Source organism: Pseudophryne corroboree, chromosome 6 (assembly GCF_028390025.1).
Source record: "Pseudophryne corroboree isolate aPseCor3 chromosome 6, aPseCor3.hap2, whole genome shotgun sequence".
Lineage (NCBI taxonomy): Eukaryota > Metazoa > Chordata > Amphibia > Anura > Myobatrachidae > Pseudophryne > Pseudophryne corroboree.
This window is the reverse complement of record NC_086449.1, coordinates 382,134,698-382,157,876: the sequence shown is the minus strand read 5'-3', so window position 1 is coordinate 382,157,876 and position 23,179 is coordinate 382,134,698. Positions and strand designations below refer to the sequence as shown.

General features: G+C 45.5%; 1 long non-coding RNA gene across 1 annotated transcript in view; it reads left to right on the top strand.

The window, feature by feature from the left end:
* The window catches only part of LOC134932393 (uncharacterized), a 62,187-nt gene extending 39,980 nt beyond the window's left edge, over positions 1 to 22,207 (top strand). Inside the window, exons 2-3 of the long non-coding RNA XR_010179344.1 lie at positions 20,562 to 20,729; positions 21,365 to 22,207. This is a non-coding gene — a long non-coding RNA (uncharacterized LOC134932393). The remainder of the gene's footprint in view (positions 1 to 20,561; positions 20,730 to 21,364) is intronic.
* The last annotated feature ends 972 nt before the right edge of the window (positions 22,208 to 23,179 follow it).

Genomic DNA, 23,179 nt, shown 5'->3' with positions numbered 1-23,179 from the left:
TGCAGCACCATTTATATTCTCTTCCTGGTCACTCCAATCATGCTGGTGATAGTTCTTACTTCTGTGTGATCCTGTGAGCTCATTGGAGATCCTGCCTGTGTTGTACTGTGACCTGGAGACTTTGATCGATTCTTGACCAGATCTTGCCAGCCGGTGTTCAGGTTTTCATGGAGTATCCATGCTAACAGTTCTTTGTTTATATTTATATCTTTAACATCCCTGAGCATTGTTGCTCTCACTATTTATTTGCTTATAACATTTAAGACCATTGTTGTTCTCATAATCACTCATGCATTGGTGTTGCAGGGTTAGTTAGGTTCCTCCTTACTCACTCGCAGTGCCTTGTCACTTAAGACCGGGGGGCATCAGCGTTTGGGCGGACCTAATTCGCCCATTCAAACGCGGCTGCCATGGGCAGAAGAACAATAGCACCACAGGCACCATCCGACCACTAAGAGGGGTAACGGAGTCAGAGGTATAGCACCAGTTGCTGCAGATATCAATTCTAGCTGCAGCTTTACCTGTGAGTACTGGAACTTCCCAGTTGTCGCATACTCCCCTGAGTTCCAGGTACTCATGCATAACACTTACCTCTGGTGCTGGTCCCAGCGGCCTTCCTGTTAACTGGCTCTTGTGGCAGATAGGAGCTGCGGCAGCGAGGGCCTCCTGTGTGTCTTCCAGGCATCTGGAGGCCTGGGTCTGATTCCTGGGAAGTGGAGCATGGCAGCCGGAGGTGTCTGTTTCCAAGTGTCCTGTTGGTTTTATTCGCCCCTCTTCCTCTCTGGCCGGGGCAGGTTTCTTTTTTGTAAAAAAGAATGATGGGGGTCTGCGGCCATGCATAGACTATCGGTTAAATGAGATCACTGTGAAGAACAGATATCCTCTGCCCATGATTCCTGAGTTATTCAATCGTGTGAAAGGGGACACCGTTTTCACTAAGCTGGACCTTCAAGGGACTTATAACCTGATACGCATCCATTCTGGAGATGAATGGAAGACCGCCTTTAACACCCGGGATGGGCATTACTAGTATCTAGTGATGCCCTTCGGTCTCTACAATGCCCCGGCAGTCTTTCAGAACTTCATGTACGAGATATTCAGAGATCTTCTTTACAGTTGTCTAGTGGTATACTTTGACAAAATTCTAATTTTTTCTAAAGATTTGAAGGTCCATTGTGAGCAAGTCAAAGAGGTCTTAAGCCATCTTAGGAAGTTACAAAAATTCACCTTCGAGGTACCCTCCATCGTCTTACTCGGTTATGTCATCTCCAGACAGGAGCTACAGATGGATTCAACCAAGGTCCAAGCGATATGTGTTTGGACTCTTCCTACCAGTCTCAAAGGGATCCAACGATTTCTTGGCTTTGCCAACTTTTACAGAAAATGTATCAAGAATTACTCCACTATTATCGCCCCAATTACCATGTTAACCAGGAAAGGAGCCAATCCTTCAATTTGGCCACCCGAGGCTCTGAAAGCCTTCATGAACTTAAAAGAGGCCTTCATGCCCTCTCCAATTCTTCACCAATCTGATCTCAATCGCCCCTTTCAGGTGTAAGCAGATGCTTCTTCTGTGGGAGTCGGGGCAGTTCTTTCTCAGCTCTTCGAAGATAAGAAAAGTCATCTTTGTGCATATTTTTCTCAAAGATTATCCCAAGCAGAGCAAAATTATCCTATTGGGGAACAAGAACTGTTGGCCATAAAATTAGCTTTTGAAGAGTGGCGATATTTATTAGAGGGAGCTCAACACCCTATCTCTGTTATCATGGATCACAAGAATCTTCTGTACCTCCAGACAGTTCGTTGTTTAAACCCACGGCAAGCCAGGTGGGCTGTCTTCTTCTCTTGGTTCTCCTTAAAACTCTCCTACCACCCAGGAACCTTAAATCAAAGAGCAGATGCTTTTTCTCGTTCTTTTCAAATGGATGATTCACTCAACTCCTCTGAGAAACAATTTATTCTGAATCCAGCTTCATTTGCTTCAGCTCATACTGTTCCTCTTCCTCCTCCGGGGAGAACTTTTGTGGCACCAAAACTTTGCAGGAAATTGCTTATGTGGGCTCATTCCTCGCCTTTCATGGGTCATGCCGGTGGTCATAAGACTCTCAAGTTCATTCAACGATTCTACAGGTTGCCACATCTTAAAACGGATGTCTTAGAATTTGTAGCAGCCTGTTCCAAGTGTGCTCAACATAAAAGTCCATGAACATCTCCTTCGGGTCTTCTTCATCCACTTCCAATACCTCAAAAGGCTTGGACTCACATCTCTATGGATTTCATAACCGATTTGCCAGTCTCTAGAGGGCACAACACCATTTGGGTCATTGTGGACCGATTTTCGAAGATGGCTCACTTCATACCCCTCACCAGTCTTTCCTCTGCTCCTCAGCTATCCAAACTGTTTTTCTCAGAGATTTTCCATTTGCATGGTCTCCCACAGGAAATAGTTTCTGATCGGGGTCCTCAGTTCGTGGCCAAGTTCTGGAAAGCTCTGTTCTAGGAATCAAGTTGAACTTCTCTTCAGCCTATCATCCCCAGACTGACGGACAGACTGAAAGAGACATCCAAGATCTGGAAACTTTCTTACGGATGTTTATGTCCCATGCTCAGGATGACTGGATAGATTACCTCCCAATTGCTGAGTTCGCACGCAATAACCTATATCATTCTTCTACCGATGCCACTCCTTTCTTCATTAACTACGGTTTTCATCCACAAGTTCCTTCCTTCGAATCTCTCCCAGCTCTTGAGGTTCCTGCTGCTGAATCCGCTCTTAGTCAGTTCATTAATATTTAAGGATAAATTCATAAGGCGCTACTTAAGACTTCCCAGAAATATAAGACCTACGCCAATCAGAAACGGAGGGCTGGATCGTGTTTGGATATCCACCAGAAACCTCAGACTCAAAGTTCCTACCAAAAAGTTTGCTCCAAGATTCATTGGTCTGTATCCTATTGAAAAAGTGTTTCACATTTCTCTGCTAAAGCCTCTTGTACTAAATCATTTTCAGGCAGCTTTCCCTTAACCTCCCAAGGTTCAAGCCGCTCAAAATGAGTAATTCGAGGTTCATAAGATTCTTGACTCCCGCAAGAGGTATGGTCGTCTCCAGTATCTCATAGATTGGAAAGGATATGGTCCAGAGGAGAGATCTTGGGTGGCTGCAGAGGATGTTCATGCTCCAAGACTGATTCGTGCCTTTCATACCAAGAATCACACTAAGCAGCGTTGGTGTTCAGAGACCACTCTAAAAAGGGGGGTACTGTCAGCATTCAGAGTCTTACCTCCGGTTCTGGTCTCTGCGGCCTTCCTGTTAGCTGGCTGGTGTGGCTGCGGCGGATAGGAACTGTGGCAGCGAGGTCCTCCGGTGTGGCTGCCGGGCGTCTGGAGGCTGGGGTCCAGGTCCTGGGGAGCTGAACATGGCAGCTGGAGGTGTCTGTTTCCAAGTGTCCTGTCACTGGAATGTGGAATCTGGGAGGCTGAGGCCAGAGGTAGTGGCTGTATGCTTGTTCCACATGTGTCCTCTGTGCAGGGAGCCGCCATGTTGGAGACCAAGCCAAGCCAATAGGTATCCCAGTTCGCATCCAGTCAATCTGGTGCTGTTTTCCCTTATAAAAAGGGGTTGATGCTTAGCTATGGTGCCAGTGCTTCAAGTTACTGTACTTGCTGCTGTAAGGTGCTCAAGCTCTGTGCTCCCAGGTTAACTCCTGGTTCTATGGAGGCTGCCTGGTGGTCAGTTCTGTTATTGCAGTGCTTTGCTTCCAGTCCACCTGTCCCTGTGGTTTAACTGCTGGGTCCTCTATCTGGTAGACTAGAGGGTCTCCATTTGCTGTCAGTGCTCACAGTGATCCTCTCTTCAACATCGTTCTTCAAGTCATCTCATCATTCAGTGTTCTCCAGCATCGTTTACAAATCCCAAGTCATCTCTTCATCCAGTGTATTTCAGCATTGTTTACAAATTACAAGTCATCTCCTCATTCAGTGCTCTTCAGCATCATTTACAAATAACAAGTCATCTCCTCATTCAGTGTTCTTCAGCATCGTTCACAAATCACAAGTCATCTCTTCATTTAGTGTATTTCAGCATTGTTTACAAATTACAAGTCATCTCCTCATTTGGTGTTCTTCAGCATCGTTTACAAATCACAAGTCATCTCCTCATTTGGTGTTCTTCAGCATTGTTTACAAATCACAAGTCATCTCCTTATTCAGTGTTCTTCAGCATCGTTTACAAATCACAAGTCATCTCTTCATTTAGTGTATTTCAGCATTGTTTACAAATTACAAGTCATCTCCTCATTTGGTGTTCTTCAGCATCGTTTACAAATCACAAGTCATCTCCTCATTTGGTGTTCTTCAGCATTGTTTACAAATCACAAGTCATCTCCTTATTCAGTGTTCTTCAGCATTGTTTACAAATCACAAGTCATCTCCTCATTCAGTGTTCTTCAGCATCATTTACAAATAACAAGTCATCTCATTCAGTGTTCTTCAGCATCGTTCACAAATCACATGTCATCTCTTCATTTAGTGTATTTCAGCATAATTTACAAATCACAAGTCACTTCTCCATTCAGTATTCTTCAGCACTATCTACAAGTCATGAACATTTTGTTCTTCAGAACTCATTCGGACTTATCTCCTAGTTGTGGTGTATTATTGAAGTCTCATTAAAACTGAATTAATCTTTCTTCAGTGTATCATTCTCAGTCATTGCCCTCATTGCTTACCCCTCTTCATCTTCGGGCCAACTCTTCAATCCATGAGTAAGAACTATATTCTGCCACCTCGTTTCCTTCCTTTGCCGAAAGCTGCTCCCTCAGTCAATTGTCAGTCAGATCCTCAACTCAAGCCAAGCATGACAATCTCGACTATGGTCCAGGCCAGGAAGATGGTCACGTCGAAGCATTACAATCGCATATGGCAGAAACAAGTCTCTTTGTGTGAGGTTCGGCAGCATTCTACTGTAGATTTTCATCTAGGATGTTTCTTGCGCTTCTTGCAGACAGGAGTGTATTTGGGCCTGCCTTAGTATCCATTAAAGTCCAGATTTCAGTTTTGTCTATTTTCTTCCAGAGACAGTTGGTTGTTATTCCAGAAGTCCAGACGTTCTTGAAGGGAGTCCTTCGTATTCAACCTCCCTTTGTACGTCCCATGGCTCCGTGGGATCTCAATTTGGGTCTGTCTTTTCTCCAATCGGATTGGTTTGAACCTTTTCACAGGGTGGACACGAAATATTTGACTTGGAAGACTGTCATGTTGTTGGCCTTGGCCTCAGCGAGGCGCGTCTTGGAATTGGAGGCCTTATCCTGTAAGAGCCCTTATCTGGTGCTTCACGAGGATAGAGCGGAGCTCAGGACTTATTTGCAACTTTTGCCTATGTTGGTGTCGGCGTTTCACATCAACCAACAGTGGTTTCTGTGGTGTCTGACGCGTCTGTTACACATAAGTCTCTGGATGTGGTTCAGGCTTTGACAATTTATGTCAAGAGGACGGCTCGTCACAGGACATCTCACTCGCTTTTTGTTCTCTATGACGCTGTTTTCCTCCTCTCACAGTATGTCCGTTTCCTTAGGCACAGTTTTTCTAGACTGAGTCTGCAGGAGGGGCATAGAGGGGAGGAGCCAGCACACACTGAAGAATTTTTAAAGTGCCAAGGCACCAACGGACCCCATCTATACCCCATGGTATTAAGACAATCCCAGTATCTCCTACGGACTACGATAAAAGGAATTACCGGTAGGTAATAAATTCCTATTTTCTTTCCTGTGGTGGCCAATGTCTGTTGGTTAAAGGTCAAAAACTGGGGTGTAAGGTAGTCTTTCCATGTGAGGCCATGCCCATTTTAACGGGGTCACATACCTTCATCAGGAGCACACTCAAGATAATTTAAAAAAATATTATTTTATGTATATGGGTGTGGTGCATTATAGAATGTCTGTTGTCTAGAAACAGTCCTGCTGCAGCACATCAGAATAACCCTCACTGTTCAGTGAGTATTATAGTAGGAAACATAGGGGTCATCCAGATCCGATCGCTGCTGTGTGTTTTCGCACAGCAGGCGATCAGATCCGAACTGCCCGTGCACTGCAATGCGCACGCATGTCGGACAGCTGCAACGGGCATTGCCGGTCAGCGACAGGATGGTGAGAAGGATCCATTTGCACGGGTGTACGCAAGGTGATTGACAGGAGGCGGCCATTTGTGGGTGGCAACTGACCATTTTCAGGGAGTGTCCAGAAAAACGCAGGAAGGCTCGAGCGTTTTCAGGGAGGGTGTCTGACTTGAGCTCTGGCCTGATCAGCAGGATTCAATCGCACTGGAAAAGTAAGTCCTGGGCTGCGCAGAGACTGTACAAACTGATTTTTAGCAGCTCAGCTACACATGCGATCACACACAGTGAAAATACACTCACCCTGTAGGCGGCGACTATCTGAACGCAGGTCTGCAAAAAACACAGCCCGGCAATCAGATCTGAATGACCTCCATAGACTCTCACTATGGTTCAAGTTCAAAATTATATCACATGTAAAAAGTTATGTTATTCACTGGTCAAGAATGATTGTGTATTTTCTTGTGAGAACATTTGGTAAGACACAGCCAGGGATGATTCTGGGTTGGAACAACAGCAAAAAAGAGCAAGTAACTGTGCACTTTGATAAAACCATGTTGCAATGCAGGTGGGGCAGATATAAAATGTGCAGGGAAATTTAGATATGCAAGGGGCATCTAGACATTCAAATCTAACTTTAAATGTAAAATAAAGTTTCCCAGTATTAGTGGACTAAATGCAAATGCAGCCAGTATAAACCCGGCAATGCATAAAACAAAAGTATTTTCACCCCTTACCTTGCAACCGTGTTGTCCAAGTGCAAAGTTTTGGCTTTAATTTACTTTGTTCCCAATGCAGAATCAGGCCCTCAAGCCATCTCACACAAATGAAAGGGGGAAACAGAAATAATAAGAATTTACTTACCGATAATTCTATTTCTCGTAGTCCGTAGTGGATGCTGGGGACTCCGTCAGGACCATGGGGAATAGCGGCTCCGCAGGAGACAGGGCACAAAAGTAAAAGCTTTAGGATCAGGTGGTGTGCACTGGCTACTCCCCCTATGACCCTCCTCCAAGCCTCAGTTAGGATACTGTGCCCGGACGAGCGTACACAATAAGGAAGGATTTTGAATCCCGGGTAAGACTCATACCAGCCACACCAATCACACTGTACAACCTGTGATCTGAACCCAGTTAACAGCATGATAACAGCGGAGCCTCTGAAAAGATGGCTCACAACAATAATAACCCGATTTTTGTAACAATAACTATGTACAAGTATTGCAGACAATCCGCACTTGGGATGGGCGCCCAGCATCCACTATGGACTATGAGAAATAGAATTATCGGTAAGTAAATTCTTATTTTCTCTGACGTCCTAAGTGGATGCTGGGGACTCCGTCAGGACCATGGGGATTATACCAAAGCTCCCAAACGGGCGGGAGAGTGCGGATGACTCTGCAGCACCGAATGAGAGAACTCCAGGTCCTCCTCAGCCAGAGTGTGCCCCTGACCAAGTAGCAGCTCGGCAAAGTTGTAAAGCCGAGACCCCTCGGGCAGCCGCCCAAGATGAGCCCACCTTCCTTGTGGAATGGGCATTTACATATTTTGGCTGTGGCAGGCCTGCCACAGAATGTGCAAGCTGAATTGTACTACACATCCAACTAGCAATCGTCTGCTTAGAAGCAAGAGCACCCAGTTTTTTGGGTGCCTACAGGATAACAGCAAGTCAGTTTTCCTGACTCCAGCCGTCCTGGAAACCTATATTTTCAGGGCCCTGGCAACATCTAGCAACTTGGAGTCCTCCAAGTCCCTAGTAGCCGCAGGTACCACAATAAGCTGGTGCAGGTGAAACGCTGACACCACCTTAGGGAGAAACTGGGGACGAGTCCGCAGCTCTGCCCTGTCCGAATGGACAATCAGATATGGGCTTTGTGAGACAAAGCCGCCAATTCTGACACTCGCCTGGCCGAGGCCAGGGCCAACAGCATGGTCACTTTTCATGTGAGATATTTCAAATCCACAGATTTGAGCGGTTTAAACCAATGTGATTTGAGGAATCCCAGAACTACGTTGAGATCCCACAGTGCCACTGGAGGCACAAAAGGGGGTTGTATATGCAGTACTCCCTTGACAAACTTCTGGACTTCAGGAACTGAAGCCAATTCTTTCTGGAAGAAAATTGACAGGGCCGAAATTTGAACCTTAATGGACCCCAATTTGAGGCCCATAGACACTCCTGTTTGCAGGAAATGCAGGAATCGACCGAGTTGAAATTTCTTCGTGGGGCCTTCCTGGCCTCACACCACGCAACATATTTTCGCCACATGTGGTGATAATGTTGTGCGGTCACCTCCTTCCTGGCTTTGACCAGGGTAGGAATGACCTCTTCCGGAATGCCTTTTTCCCTTAGGATCCGGCGTTCCACCGCCATGCCGTCAAACGCAGCCGCGGTATGTCTTGGAACAGACATGGTACTTGCTGAAGCAAGTCCCTTCTTAGCGGCAGAGGCCATGAGTCCTCTGTGAGCATTTCTTGAAGTTCCGGGTACCAAGTCCTTCTTGGCCAATCTGGAGCCACGAGTATAGTTCTTACTCCTCTACGTCTTATAATTCTCAGTACCTTGGGTATGAGAAGCAGAGGAGGGAACACATACACCGACTGGTACACCCACGGTGTTACCAGAACGTCCACAGCTATTGCCTGAGGGTCTCTTGACCTGGCGCAATACCTGTCCAGTTTTTTGTTCAGGCGGGACGCCATCATGTCCACCTTTGGTCTTTCCCAACGGTTCACAATCATGTGGAAGACTTCCCGATGAAGTCCCCACTCTCCCGGGTGGAGGTCGTGCCTGCTGAGGAAGTCTGCTTCCCAGTTGTCCACTCCCGGAATGAACACTGCTGACAGTGCTATCACATGATTTTCCGCCCAGCGAAGAATCCTTGCAGTTTCTGCCATTGCCCTCCTGCTTCTTGTGCCGCCCTGTCTGTTTACGTGGGCGACTGCCGTGATGTTGTCCCACTGGATCAATACCGGCTGACCTTGAAGCAGAGGTCTTGCTAAGCTTAGAGCATTGTAAATTGTCCTTAGCTCCAGTATATTTATGTGGAGAGAAGTCTCCAGACTTGATCACACTCCCTGGAAATTTTTTCCCTGTGTGACTGCTCCCCAGCCTCTCAGGCTGGCATCCGTGGTTACCAGGACCCAGTCCTGAATGCCGAATCTGCGGCCCTTTAGTAGATGAGCACTCTGCAGCCACCGCAGAAGAAACACCCTTGTCCTTGGAGACAGGGTTATCCGCTGATGCATCTGAAGATGCGATCCGGACCATTTTTCCAGCAGATCCCACTGAAAAGTTCTTGCGTGAAATCTGCCGAATGGAATCGCTTCGTAAGAAGCCACCATTTTTCCCAGGACCCTTGTGCAATGATGCACTGACACTTTTCCTGGTTTTAGGAGGTTCCTGACTAGCTCGGATAACTCCCTGGCTTTCTTCTCCGGGAGAAACACCCTTTTCTGGACTGTGTCCAGAATCATCCCTAGGAACAGCAGACGTGTCGTCGGAAACAGCTGCGATTTTGGAATATTTAGAATCCACCCGTGCTGTCGTAGAACTACTTGAGATAGTGCTACTCCGACCTCCAACTGTTCTCTGGACCTTGCCCTTATCAGGAGATCGTCCATTTTCTTTGAAGAAGAATCATCATTTCGGCCATTACCTTGGTAAAGACCCGGGGTGCCGTGGACAATCCAAACGGCAGCGTCTGAAACTAATAGTGACAGTTCTGTACCACGAACCTGAGGTACCCTTGGTGAGAAGGGCAAATTGGGACATGGAGGTAAGCATCCCTGATGTCCAGGGACACCATATAGTCCCCTTCTTCCTGGTTCGCTATCACTGCTCTGAGTGACTCCATCTTGATTTGAACCTTTGTATGTAAGTGTTCAAATATTTCAGATTTAGAATAGGTCTCACCGAGCCGTCTGGCTTCAGTACCACAATATAGTGTGGAATAATACCCCTTTCCTTGTTGTAGGAGGGGTACTTTGATTATCACCTGCTGGGAATACAGTTTGTGAATTGTTTCCAATACTGCCTCCCTGTCGGAGGGAGACGTTGGTAAAGCAGACTTCAGGAACCTGCGAGGGGGAGACGTCTCGAATTTTCAATCTGTACCCCTGGGATACTACTTGTAGGATCCAGGGGTCCACTTGCGAGTGAGGCCACTGCGTGCTGAAACTCTTGAGACGACCCCCCACCGCACCTGAGTCCGCTTGTACGGCCCCAGCGTCATGCTGAGGACTTGGCAGAAGCGGTGGAGGGCTTCTGTTCCTGGGAATGGGCTGCCTGCTGCAGTCTTCTTCCCTTTCCTCTATCCCTGGGCAGATATGACTGGCCTTTTGCCCGCTTGCCCTTATGGGGACGAAAGGACTGAGGCTGAAAAGATGGTGTCTTTTTCTGCTGAGATGTGACTTGGGGTAAAAAAGGTGGATTTTCCAGCTGTTGCCGTGGCCACCAGGTCCGATGGACCGACCCCAAATAACTCCTCCCCTTTATACGGCAATACTTCCATGTGCCGTTTGGAATCTGCATCACCTGACCACTGTCGTGTCCATAAACATCTTCTGGCAGATATGGACATCGCACTTACTCTTGATGCCAGAGTGCAAATATCCCTCTGTGCATCTCGCATATATAGAAATGCATCCTTTAAATGCTCTATAGTCAATAAAATACTGTCCCTGTCAAGGGTATCAATATTTTCAGTCAGGGAATCCGACCAAGCCACCCCAGCGCTGCACATCCAGGCTGAGGCGATCGCTGGTCGCAGTATAACACCAGTATGTGTGTATATACTTTTTAGGATATTTTCCAGCCTCCTATCAGTTGGCTCCTTGAGGGCGGCCGTATCTGGAGACGGTAACGCCACTTGATAAGCGTGTGAGCGTCTTATCCACCCTAAGGGGTGTTTCCCAACGCGCCCTAACTTCTGGCGGGAAAGGGTATACCGCCAATAATTTTCTATCGGGGGAAACCCACGCATCATCACACACTTCATTTAATTTATCTGATTCAGGAAAAACTACAGGTAGTTTTTTCACACCCCACATAATACCCTTTTTTGTGGTACTTGTAGTATCAGAAATATGTAACACCTCCTTCATTGCCCTTAACATGTAACGTGTGGCCCTAAAGGAAAATACGTTTGTTTCTTCACCGTCGACACTGGAGTCAGTGTCCGTGTCTGTGTCTGTGTCGACCGACTGAGGTAAATGGGCGTTTTAAAGCCCCTGACGGTGTTTGAGACGCCTGGACAGGTACTAATTTGTTTGCCGGCCGTCTCATGTCGTCAACCGACCTTGCAGCGTGTTGACATTATCACGTAATTCCCTAAATACGCCATCCATTCCGGAGTCGACTCCCTAGAGAGTGACATCACCATTACAGGCAATTGCTCCGCCTCCTCACCAACATCGTCCTCATACATGTCGACACACACGTACCGACACACAGCACACACACTGGGAATGCTCTGATAGAGGACAGGACCCCACTAGCCCTTTGGGGAGACAGAGGGAGAGTTTGCCAGCACACACCAAAACGCTATAATTATACAGGGACAACCTTTATATAAGTGTTTTCCCTTATAGCATCTTAATATATAAGCATATCGCCAAATAAGTGCCCCCCCTCTCTGTTTTAACCCTGTTTCTGTAGTGCAGTGCAGGGGAGAGCCTGGGAGCCTTCCCACCAGCAGTTCTGTGAGGGAAAATGGCGCTGTGTGCTGAGGAGAATAGGCCCCGCCCCCTTTTCGGCGGGCTTCTTCTCCCGTTTTTCTGACAACCTGGCAGGGGTTAAATACATCCATATAGCCCCAGAGGCTATATGTGATGTATTTTTAGCCAGTATAGGTACTTTCATTGCTGCCCAGGGCGCCCCCCCCAGCGCCCTGTACCCTCAGTGACCGTTGGTGTGAAGTGTGCTGAGAGCAATGGCGCACAGCTGCAGTGCTGTGCGCTACCTCATGAAGACTGAGAAGTCTTCAGCCGCCGATTTCTGGACCTCTTCTCTCTTCAGCATCTGCAAGGGGGTCGGCGGCGCGGCTCCGGTGACCCATCCAGGCTGTACCTGTGATCGTCCCTCTGGAGCTAGTGTCCAGTAGCCTAAGAAGCCAATCCATCCTGCACGCAGGTGAGTTCACTTCTTCTCCCCTAAGTCCCTCGTTGCAGTGAGCCTGTTGCCAGCAGGACTCACTGAAAATAAAAAACCTAATAAAACTTTTACTCTAAGCAGCTCTTTAGGAGAGCCACCTAGATTGCACCCTTCTCGGCCGGGCACAAAAACCTAACTGAGGCTTGGAGGAGGGTCATAGGGGGAGGAGCCAGTGCACACCACCTGATCCTAAAGCTTTTACTTTTGTGCCCTGTCTCCTGCGGAGCCGCTATTCCCCATGGTCCTGACGGAGTCCCCAGCATCCACTTAGGACGTCAGAGAAAAGTAACATACATTTTATTATGTGAGATGGCTTGAATGATATAACGGATTGGGAGCTACACTGATCATCTTTCCAGCTAGGAGAAAAGTATTACATCAATTGTCCAACATATAACATCTTCAGACTTCAAAGTTATTAAAGCCATAATAGATACCATTGGACCTCATTACCATGGGGCCTTTTGAGTGGTAGACATTTCATGGTTTCTATATTTGTACTGTTAAAATTTAGAGATGAGCGGGTTCGGTTCCTCGGAATCCGAACCCGCCCGAACTTCAGCTTTTTTTACACGGATCCGAGCGACTCGGATCTTCCCGCCTTGCTCGGTTAACCCGAGCGCGCCCGAACGTCATCATGACGCTGTCGGATTCTCGCGAGGCTCGGATTCTATCGCGAGACTCGGATTCTATATAAGGAGCCGCGCGTCGCCGCCATTTTCACACGTGCATTGAGATTGATAGGGAGAGGACGTGGCTGGCGTCCTCTCCATTTAGATTATAAGAGAGAGAGATTTACTGGAGCTTAGGACTAGGAGGAGTACTGTAGAAGTGTAGAGAGTGCAGAGAGTTTACTAGTGAGTGACCACCAGACAGTGCAGTTTATTTAATATATCCGTTCTCTGCCTGAAAAAAGCGATACACACAGTGACTCAGTCACATACCATATCTGTGTGCACTGCTCAGGCTCAGCCCAGTGTGCTGCATCATCTATATATATTATATATCTGTCTGACTGCTCAGCTCACACAGCTTATAATTGTGGGGGAGACTGGGGAGCACTGCAGTGCCAGTTATAGGTTATAGCAGGAGCCAGGAGTACATAATATTATATAGTGAGTGACCACCAGACAGTGCAGTTTATTTAATATATCCGTTCTCTGCCTGAAAAAAGCGATACACACAGTGACTCAGTCACATACCATATCTGTGTGCACTGCTCAGGCTCAGCCCAGTGTGCTGCATCATCTATATATATTATATATCTGTCTGACTGCTCAGCTCACACAGCTTATAATTGTGGGGGAGACTGGGGAGTACTGCAGTGCCAGTTATAGGTTATAGCAGGAGCCAGGAGTACATAATATTATATTAAAATTAAACAGTGCACACTTTTGCTGCAGGAGTGCCACTGCCAGTGTGACTGACCAGTGACCTGACCACACTGACCACCAGTATAGTTAGTAGTATACTTATATTGTGATTGCCTGAAAAAGTTAAACACTCGTCGTGTGACTTCACTTGTGTGTTGTTGTTTTTTTTATTCTATAAAAATAAAACTCATTCTGCTGACAGACAGTGTCCAGCAGGTCCGTCATTATATAATATATAATATATACCTGTCCGGCTGCAGTAGTGATATATATATATTTTTTATATCATTTATCATCCAGTCGCAGCAGACACAGTACGGTAGTTCACGGCTGTGGCTACCTCTGTGTCTGCACTCGGCAGGCAGTCCGTCCATAATTGTATACCACCTAACCGTGGTTTTTTTTTCTTCTTTATACATACATATTACTACGACATCTCTTTATCAACCAGTCTATATTAGCAGCAGACACAGTACAGTACGGTAGTTCACGGCTGTGGCTACCTCTGTGTCTGCACTCGGCAGGCAGTCCGTCCATAATTGTATACCACCTAACCGTGGTTTTTTTTTCTTTCTTCTTTATACATACATAGTTACATAGACATCTCTTTATCAACCAGTCTATATTAGCAGCAGACACAGTACAGTACGGTAGTTCACGGCTGTGGCTACCTCTGTGTCTGCACTCGGCAGGCAGTCCGTCCATAATTGTATACCACCTAACCGTGGTTTTTTTTTCTTTCTTCTTTATACATACATAGTTACATAGACATCTCTTTATCAACCAGTCTATATTAGCAGCAGACACAGTACAGTACGGTAGTTCACGGCTGTGGCTACCTCTGTGTCTGCACTCGGCAGGCAGTCCATAATTGTATACTAGTATCCATCTCCATTGTTTACCTGAGGTGCCTTTTAGTTGTGCCTATTAAAATATGGAGAACAAAAATGTTGAGGTTCCAAAATTAGGGAAAGATCAAGATCCACTTCCACCTCGTGCTGAAGCTGCTGCCACTAGTCATGGCCGAGACGATGAAATGCCAGCAACGTCGTCTGCCAAGGCCGATGCCCAATGTCATAGTACAGAGCATGTCAAATCCAAAACACCAAATATCAGAAAAAAAAGGACTCCAAAACCTAAAATAAAATTGTCGGAGGAGAAGCGTAAACTTGCCAATATGCCATTTACGACACGGAGTGGCAAGGAACGGCTGAGGCCCTGGCCTATGTTCATGGCTAGTGGTTCAGCTTCACATGAGGATGGAAGCACTCAGCCTCTCGCTAGAAAAATGAAAAGACTCAAGCTGGCAAAAGCAGCACAGCAAAGAACTGTGCATTCTTCGAAATCCCAAATCCACAAGGAGAGTCCAATTGTGTCGGTTGCGATGCCTGACCTTCCCAACACTGGACGTGAAGAGCATGCGCCTTCCACCATTTGCACGCCCCCTGCAAGTGCTGGAAGGAGCACCCGCAGTCCAGTTCCTGATAGTCAGATTGAAGATGTCAGTGTTGAAGTACACCAGGATGAGGAGGATATGGGTGTTGCTGGCGCTGGGGAGGAAATTGACCAGGAGGATTCTGATGGTGAGGTGGTTTGTTTAAGTCAGGCACCCGGGGAGACACCTGTTGTCCGTGGGAGGAATATGGCCGTTGACATGCCAGGTGAAAATACCAAAAAAATCAGCTCTTCGGTGTGGAGGTATTTCACCAGAAATGCGGACAACAGGTGTCAAGCCGTGTGTTCCCTTTGTCAAGCTGTAATAAGTAGGGGTAAGGACGTTAACCACCTCGGAACATCCTCCCTTATACGTCACCTGCAGCGCATTCATAATAAGTCAGTGACAAGTTCAAAAACTTTGGGTGACAGCGGAAGCAGTCCACTGACCAGTAAATCCCTTCCTCTTGTAACCAAGCTCACGCAAACCACCCCACCAACTCCCTCAGTGTCAATTTCCTCCTTCCCCAGGAATGCCAATAGTCCTGCAGGCCATGTCACTGGCAATTCTGACGATTCCTCTCCTGCCTGGGATTCCTCCGATGCATCCTTGCGTGTAACGCCTACTGCTGCTGGCGCTGCTGTTGTTGCTGCTGGGAGTCGATGGTCATCCCAGAGGGGAAGTCGTAAGACCACTTTTACTACTTCCACCAAGCAATTGACTGTCCAACAGTCCTTTGCGAGGAAGATGAAATATCACAGCAGTCATCCTACTGCAAAGCGGATAACTGAGGCCTTGGCATCCTGGGTGGTGAGAAACGTGGTTCCGGTATCCATCATTACTGCAGAGCCAACTAGAGACTTGTTGGAGGTACTGTGTCCCCGGTACCAAATACCATCTAGGTTCCATTTCTCTAGGCAGGCGATACCGAAAATGTACACAGACCTCAGAAAAAGAGTCACCAGTGTCCTAAAAAATGCAGCTGTACCCAATGTCCACTTAACCACGGACATGTGGACAAGTGGAGCAGGGCAGGGTCAGGACTATATGACTGTGACAGCCCACTGGGTAGATGTATGGACTCCCGCCGCAAGAACAGCAGCGGCGGCACCAGTAGCAGCATCTCGCAAACGCCAACTCTTTCCTAGGCAGGCTACGCTTTGTATCACCGCTTTCCAGAATACGCACACAGCTGAAAACCTCTTACGGCAACTGAGGAAGATCATCGCGGAATGGCTTACCCCAATTGGACTCTCCTGTGGATTTGTGGCATCGGACAACGCCAGCAATATTGTGTGTGCATTAAATATGGGCAAATTCCAGCACGTCCCATGTTTTGCACATACCTTGAATTTGGTGGTGCAGAATTTTTTAAAAAACGACAGGGGCGTGCAAGAGATGCTGTCGGTGGCCAGAAGAATTGCGGGACACTTTCGGCGTACAGGCACCACGTACAGAAGACTGGAGCACCACCAAAAACTACTGAACCTGCCCTGCCATCATCTGAAGCAAGAAGTGGTAACGAGGTGGAATTCAACCCTCTATATGCTTCAGAGGTTGGAGGAGCAGCAAAAGGCCATTCAAGCCTATACAATTGAGCACGATATAGTAGGTGGAATGCACCTGTCTCAAGCGCAGTGGAGAATGATTTCAACGTTGTGCAAGGTTCTGATGCCCTTTGAACTTGCCACACGTGAAGTCAGTTCAGACACTGCCAGCCTGAGTCAGGTCATTCCCCTCATCAGGCTTTTGCAGAAGAAGCTGGAGACATTGAAGGAGGAGCTAACACGGAGCGATTCCGCTAGGCATGTGGGACTTGTGGATGGAGCCCTTAATTCGCTTAACAAGGATTCACGAATGGTCAATCTGTTGAAATCAGAGCACTACATTTTGGCCACCGTGCTCGATCCTAGATTTAAAGCCTACCTTGGATCTCTCTTTCCGGCAGACATAAGTCTGCTGGGGTTGAAAGACCTGCTGGTGACAAAATTGTCAAGTCAAGCGGAACGCGACCTGTCAACATCTCCTCCTTCACATTCTCCCGCAACTGGGGGTGCGAGGAAAAGGCTCAGAATTCCGAGCCCACCCGCTGGCGGTGATGCAGGGCAGTCTGGAGCGACTGCTGATGCTGACATCTGGTCCGGACTGAAGGACCTGACAACGATTACGGACATGTCGTCTACTGTCACTGCATATGATTCTCTCAACATTGATAGAATGGTGGAGGATTATATGAGTGACCGCATCCAAGTAGGCACGTCACACAGTCCGTACTTATACTGGCAGGAAAAAGAGGCAATTTGGAGGCCCTTGCACAAACTGGCTTTATTCTACCTAAGTTGCCCTCCCACAAGTGTGTACTCCGAAAGAGTGTTTAGTGCCGCCGCTCACCTTGTCAGCAATCGGCGTACGAGGTTACATCCAGAAAATGTGGAGAAGATGATGTTCATTAAAATGAATTATAATCAATTCCTCCGCGGAGACATTGACCAGCAGCAATTGCCTCCACAAAGTACACAGGGAGCTGAGATGGTGGATTCCAGTGGGGACGAATTGATAATCTGTGAGGAGGGGGATGTACACGGTGATATATCGGAGGGTGATGATGAGGTGGACATCTTGCCTCTGTAGAGCCAGTTTGTGCAAGGAGAGATTAATTGCTTCTTTTTTGGGGGGGGTCCAAACCAACCCGTCATATCAGTCACAGTCGTGTGGCAGACCCTGTCACTGAAATGATGGGTTGGTTAAAGTGTGCATGTCCTGTTTTGTTTATACAACATAAGGGTGGGTGGGAGGGCCCAAGGACAATTCCATCTTGCACCTCTTTTTTCTTTTCTTTTTCTTTGCATCATGTGCTGATTGGGGAGGGTTTTTTGGAAGGGACATCCTGCGTGACACTGCAGTGCCACTCCTAAATGGGCCCGGTGTTTGTGTCGGCCACTAGGGTCGCTAATCTTACTCACACAGTCAGCTACCTCATTGCGCCTCTTTTTTTCTTTGCGTCATGTGCTGTTTGGGGAGGGTTTTTTGGAAGGGACATCCTGCGTGACACTGCAGTGCCACTCCTAGATGGGCCCGGTGTTTGTGTCGGCCACTAGGGTCGCTAATCTTACTCACACAGCTACCTCATTGCGCCTCTTTTTTTCTTTGCGTCATGTGCTGTTTGGGGAGGGTTTTTTGGAAGGGACATCCTGCGTGACACTGCAGTGCCACTCCTAGATGGGCCCGGTGTTTGTGTCGGCCACTAGGGTCGCTAATCTTACTCACACAGCTACCTCATTGCGCCTCTTTTTTTCTTTGCGTCATGTGCTGTTTGGGGAGGGTTTTTTGGAAGGGCCATCCTGCGTGACACTGCAGTGCCACTCCTAGATGGGCCCGGTGTTTGTGTCGGCCACTAGGGTCGCTAATCTTACTCACACAGCTACCTCATTGCGCCTCTTTTTTTCTTTGCGTCATGTGCTGTTTGGGGAGGGTTTTTTGGAAGGGCCATCCTGCGTGACACTGCAGTGCCACTCCTAGATGGGCCCGGTGTTTGTGTCGGCCACTAGGGTCGCTAATCTTACTCACACAGCTACCTCATTGCGCCTCTTTTTTTCTTTGCGTCATGTGCTGTTTGGGGAGGGTTTTTTGGAAGGGACATCCTGCGTGACACTGCAGTGCCACTCCTAGATGGGCCCGGTGTTTGTGTCGGCCACTAGGGTCGCTTATCTTACTCACACAGCGACCTCGGTGCAAATTTTAGGACTAAAAATAATATTGTGAGGTGTGAGGTATTCAGAATAGACTGAAAATGAGTGTAAATTATGGTTTTTGAGGTTAATAATACTTTGGGATCAAAATGACCCCCAAATTCTATGATTTAAGCTGTTTTTTAGTGTTTTTTGAAAAAAACACCCGAATCCAAAACACACCCGAATCCGACAAAAAAAATTCGGTGAGGTTTTGCCAAAACGCGTTCGAACCCAAAACACGGCCGCGGAACCGAACCCAAAACCAAAACACAAAACCCGAAAAATTTCAGGCGCTCATCTCTATAAAATTTAGAGGGTGTCACAAAGTTCAGTTGTATTGTAGAGTCTGACTTCTTAACAGCTTCCTGGAGAGTTGATCTTTAGTAAATCAATGGAATGTAAAACCGCTGGAAAGCCTCAGAAAAGCCAATTCCCTTGCTTTGTAAATATCTCATTATATCTACAAAATGCCACAACTTAAAACTTTACTTCCAATTCAGCTCCCCAAAACACCTGTATTTTCATATTAATGTGATATTTCTTGACACTTACCTCTCCCAACTAGTCATGAATTTGCGCGTTACCTCTTCTCATTGTGTGACCACACAGCCTCTTATTCTTTGCTCAATATCACACCTACCTTCTAACCAATTTAACTTTTAGATAAACAACTGTATTTTTATGAACTCCACTAAAACATTAAAAAGAGATTACTTTGGGGTATATTTACTAAAATTCATATTTTGCCTGATTTCAGTCAAAATAGAAGTTGACTCACATCGGCCATGCAAAACTGCAACTTTTTGGTATTGTAATCGGTAATTTACTAAGCTACCATATTTGTCATATTCATATTTTCCGATATCAATCGTATTTTTGGTGTGTGTTTTTTCCGGCCGTATGTGTTTGTGTCTGGCTGAACATGGATATTTGGATGCATGTTTCATAATTTTAAAGTGAGGCAGTGTTTTGTGGACAGCACTTTATTTTTATGGGTATTGTGCATAAAAAATTACCTGTCACAGAATAGTATGCGAATGACCATAGATACATGATCCCAGAATAGTATACAAATGACCATAGATACATGGTAAGGGACCAAAATAAGTTACAACTTAGGTTGACGGAGTAAAAGTCAGAATAGCACTTCATCTGACATTGTGATATATTCTATAATAATTTGTTGGACCCAAAATTATACAGGTGATCGTACCTGTGCCAGTCAATATAATAAGGACAGGATTGTGTGACAACCGCTCAGTGGGTCTGATCCCACAAAAGTTAACACAATTATAAGCGATATAGAACTATAATAAATAAGACACAGTGAACATATTTTTAATTGATATAGTATTTTTATTTACTGTATTTCTCCTATATATATTTCACATCATTTTTAATTGATTAATATTAAAAGCTATATTTTAAACACAATTAACTTTCTCTCCTTATAGTGCGCCAACCAAGAGACAATATTTTCTATCTCACTTCTACCTCCTCCTTTATTGTCTATGGCAGCACCCCCAATGTATGGATTACAAATGAAACCATAATACATATGTAAATGGAGAATTCACAGTTTACATTTAATGGAATGTTAATTGACTTTTGACTAGTGCAGAAGATATCCATTCCCTCCTTCCCTTACTTATTTCCACTCCTACTTAATGCTGAAGATGCTGATGATTCTGGTAAGTAAATTAGCATTGGGTGTGTTTTCACACCAATTTGGATAAAATATTAAATTTGTTTTTTTTTAGGTCCATCCACACATGTGGTGCCACAACGGAAATGCAGTCTGGGTGTGTCTTAACGGCCAATACAGATCACAACACCATGTTGACGCATGTCGGAGGTATCAGCTGTCCCACCAATGCAACTCCTTGACAGCCCGCAGCCATTGTCACCACATTTGCCACACCTGTCTTGTGAGTAAAAATAAATATATGTATATATACTTACACACACACACACACACACACACACACACACACACACACACACACACACACACACACACACACACACACACACACACTACCATAAGTCAAACATTTGGCTAAATCTTCAAAGATGGAATTTCTATTTAAGATGGAGTGTTGGCCATAGTAACCAATCAGATTCTACCTATCATTTATGTTACACCTTATACTATAAACATCTTTGAATGTGATTGGTTGTTATGTGCAACATCCAAGCTTAAAAAGAACACCCATCTTAGAAAAATTACCCCTTTGTAGTTTCACAGTTTAAGGCAGCAGCTTAGTAATAGAGTGGTGATGTAAATAATGCACCGCTAACAAACTTATCATTATGGTCTTAAATTACTTAAACTAAAACAATTGATGAACATATGTTGACGTTACCCAGCAAACAAAATATAAAATATAATTTTGCAAATTATTGACCCAAACAAATCAGCAAATATTCAAAATGTGGATAAGTACATACACTAATTAATAATTAAAGTAAGTTAACATTTGTAGCTCGAGGAAACATAACACAGGACATTCTTCATTAGTTAATAAGCTTATACTTACACAAAACTGGTCTCTCATTTCAGGGGAACCCATTCTTCACCCAACTCAGTCAGGCCAAGTGCAGGAACCTGACAATGAAGATACATTAACTTTAAATCTCACAGTAATACCACCACCTGACCCGACAACTACACATTTGTCTACTCCACCCACTCAAAGGACACCACAACAGGACATAAGCCCTACCACACCACTACCACAGTCTCAGGAACAGGTTTTATGGGACAGCTGGTCCACCCAGCAAGCCAATAATTAGATTGTTTGCGTAGGCAAACCCAATTTATTGCTAGTCTGGCCCATCATGTCCCAAGATTATGCAGAAGCAACACCAGACAAACCACAGAACTCATCAGAATGGCTAACACCCTGGAATTAATGAGGACAAACAATAATAGGATGCTAGACACATACCAACAAATTATGGATGAGAATGACAGGCTCCATCAATCATACCTGCAGATATTAACTGCAACACAAAAAACAGACGAGAACATGGTCAGAATAATGGAAACCCACATGACAGCCACACACGACAGCACCTAGAGACTTGAATGTCACTCTAATTACCCTAACCCAGTATCTCAATCAATCTGAGCAAACAAGTACCAGCTCAACAGCCACAACCCCTTTAGTGTCACCTGTAACCTCACCACCAACACGTTCTGGATGAACACGACCAGACACAAGTGGGAAAGGCCCATCCAGATCCAGAGGATGACCTGCAAAATTATTGTTCATAATCATGTGTTGAAATGGACATTGGTAATTCTATGTAAGTAGCATTTTACATGTTCTTTACAAAATTAAGGAAATGGTTTATGATTTGAAAACAAATGTTACTAATTAACATATCCAAAACTAAAACCAAGGCAAAAAATAAAAATGTTGTCTGACAATTATTTCTAGAGTAATTAGAGTACAGTTGTTTAAGTATATAATATGCATATTCAAGCAACATAGTTTACACATTCAGCAGTGGTTAAGTATTGATATAGAGAAGAGTGTCCTTAATAACAGTTAATTCTATTTTTAACAATTACCTTAGGGAGATGTGAAAGCAAACATACACAAAACTAACACAATTCCACATAGAATAGTGTGCTACTATAAGGTTTAATCCAAATTTACTTGCATTTATTATTTTTTTTAAATGTATAATGCATATAGAAAAAAGCTTTATGTTGTTAAAAACCTAACACAATAAAACTTAAACACTATCTTCACAACAATACAGGGATATTATAACACTTACCTTAGCAATTGGACAGTAGTGAGAGATGTTAAACACGCCAGCCAAAAGCAGTTCTGTTTGAAATGTCTTCATTTCTACAAATCGAGGCCTTTTGCAGCCGAGTTGAAGGTAATTCCGACCGCATTCATAAATACAAATCCATGGTAAATTACCGCGTTGTATGAAATAACAACCGTATTTGACCGATGGTCTGTTCATTCGTATTTGTGTAGACGGCCGTGAAGAAAAATACGAATGGGCCAAACACTGCGGAATTTAATAGCAACAAAGAAATTTCTAGCGCTATACGGTCATAAATGAGATGAGCAGATCAATACACAAACATATTTCTCTGACGTCCTAGTGGATGCTGGGGACTCCGAAAGGACCATGGGGAATAGCGGCTCCGCAGGAGACTGGGCACAAAAGTAAAAGCTTTAGGACTACCTGGTGTGCACTGGCTCCTCCCCCTATGACCCTCCTCCAAGCCTCAGTTAGATTTTTGTGCCCGAACGAGAAGGGTGCTCACTAGGTGGCTCTCCTGAGCTGCTTAGTAAAAAAGTTTAAGTATAGGTTTTTTATTTTCAGTGAATCCTGCTGGCAACAG